Here is a 2500-nt window from a genome sequence, read left to right on the forward strand (position 1 = left end):
TGCATGCATACACAAACACAAATATCACATTTATACATTCTTTTGCGTGCGTGTGTATGTGCATGTGTATGTGTGTGTGTGTGCGTGTGTATGTGTGTGTGTGTGTGTGTGTGTGTGTGTGTGTGTGTGTGTGTGTGTGTGTGTGTGTGTGTGTGTGTGTGTGTGTGTGTGTGTGTGTGTGTGTGTGTGTGTGTGTGTGTGTGTGTGTGTGTGTGTGTGTGTGTGTGTGTGTGTGTGTGTGTGTGTGTGTGTGTGTGTGTGTGTGTGTGTGTGTGTGTGTGTGTGTGTGTGTGTGTGCTTACCTAGTTGTATCTCACGGGAAGGGGAGCTACGCTCGTGGTGTCCCATCTTTGTATCTCTCAGTACCTAGTTTGCTCTTAAATTCATGTATGATTTTTCACACAGTATTGTTTCATTCAATTTGTCTCAGACATCCCCCACTCTGTGTGGAAAGCTGTTCTTTTTTATGTCCCTTCTATAGCTGTCCTTTTTTATTTTATTTTCATGTCCTCTTGTATCTCTCTAATCCTAATTTAGTAAGTCTTTTCTATCAAGGACTTCCATGCCTCTCATGATTCTATAGATGGTTATTAGGCCACCTATTCCTCTTCTTTGTTCTGGAGTCGGTAATTCCAGGTTTGACAATCTCTCATATGACAGTTTTAAAAGTATCGGGGCCATCCTCGTAATTGCTCCTTGGGGTCTTCCATTTTTTTTTCTTTCTTTTTAGTACTGCGTGTCCATAGTGTCGTTGCATACTCCAGTCTTGGCGTTATTAGTGTGACTAGTATTTTCTTAATCATTTCTTCGTCCAGCTTTATTGATCTTAGTAAGTTGTAGGTTTCTCTAATTTCATTTATTTGTTTATCAGGAGTCAAGTCTTGTGTGGTAATTATTCCTAGGTCTTTTTCAGAACTCACTATCTTTACTTCCTTTGTACCGATTTATACTGTCCTGATATTCTTTTTTTATTTTTTCCAAATTCCATTATGCTGCATTTCTTGATGATGAAGTCTACTTCCCACTTGTGACTCTATTCCCAAACCCTGTTTCGATCTCTCTGTACCGACTCACAGTCCATTTCTATACTTACTTCCCTCATCAGTCCTGCGTCATCTGCAAAGAAGTTCATGTAACATTCTACACCGTCATCCATATCATTTACATAAACAGCAAACATTATTGGAGCCAATGCTGATCCCTGCGTGACACTACTAATCACTTCTTCCGAAAAAGAACTCTTATCTCTGTGCACTACTCCCATTTTTCTTCCATGCAAGAATCCTCCATCCATTACAATAGCCTTCCCTGTATCTCTCCTACGGTTTCCAGTTTTCTTAATCAATTTTTGTTTGGTACTTTATCAAAAGCTTTCTGTAAATCTAGGAAAGCACAATCAGCCATATCCATCCCTTTCTTGTATTATATCTATTCATCTTGAATATAAACAGACCAAATTTGTGGCACATGACCTTCCCTGTCTAAATCTGAATTGTCTCGAGTTTACTGTATTGTTTTCTTCCAGATATTTTGTCCATTTATCTTTAATAATTTTTTCACAAAATTTAGCTACTGTACTTGTAAGGGAAACCTGTCTGTAATTTGTTGGGTCTTCCTTGTTTCCCCCTTTATATATTGGTACGATATGGGCATTTTTCCAGTCTTCCGGTATTTTTTCTTCTTTGATAGAGCACCTTATTACCTTATATACTTTATCTATCAGTTCATGTATACATTCTTTTATTATCCAGTTTGCAATTCCATCTAGGCCGTGCGATTTTTTAACATAATTTTTCTATTATTTGGTCCATTATTTCTTTTCTTGTTACAATTACTTCTCTCATGGGCAGGGATTTCACTTCACTTTTTTCATGCCCATGCTGTATATTTTCTCGAGTGAACGTAGACTTGATGTGCTTGTTCATTATTTCAGCCATTTCTATATCTTCTGTGTATTCTACTGTATATTCCCTTGGCGTAATTTTACGATTTCCTTTTTTCTTTTTTTAACTGTTCACATATCTATAGAATAAATTTGGTTGGTCCATACATTTTTCTATTATGTCTTTTTCATATTTTCTTTTTTCTTCTCTGCGTACTTTTACATAGTCATTCCTTAGATTTATATATATTTGCCTCCTTCCTGTTTTTTATTTCATCTTTTCTCCATCTTTTCCAAGCTTCGTCTCTTCTATCTTTCGCCTCACTACACCTGTTAAACCAGCACTTAATGTAATTTTTTTTCCTGTTTTTGTCTTGGTACATATTTATCCACTCCTTCGTTGTAGATTTCTTTCAATACTATCCATTTCTCTTCCACTTGTGTCTCTTTACTGTAGAATTTTTCCCAAATCGCTTCTTGAAAGGAGTTTCTAAGTTTTTCAAAGTCCGTTTTCTTATACATCAGTCTTCCTTTTCTATATTTCTCATTTCTTTCCATATATTTTTCTCTTTAACTTCAAACTCAAGTAGTATGGGGTCATTCTTCCCAATTGGTGTC

This window comes from Oratosquilla oratoria, chromosome 22 (genome assembly GCF_046742065.1).
Source record: "Oratosquilla oratoria isolate Oo_2021 chromosome 22, ASM4674206v1, whole genome shotgun sequence".
NCBI classification, from domain to species: domain Eukaryota; kingdom Metazoa; phylum Arthropoda; class Malacostraca; order Stomatopoda; family Squillidae; genus Oratosquilla; species Oratosquilla oratoria.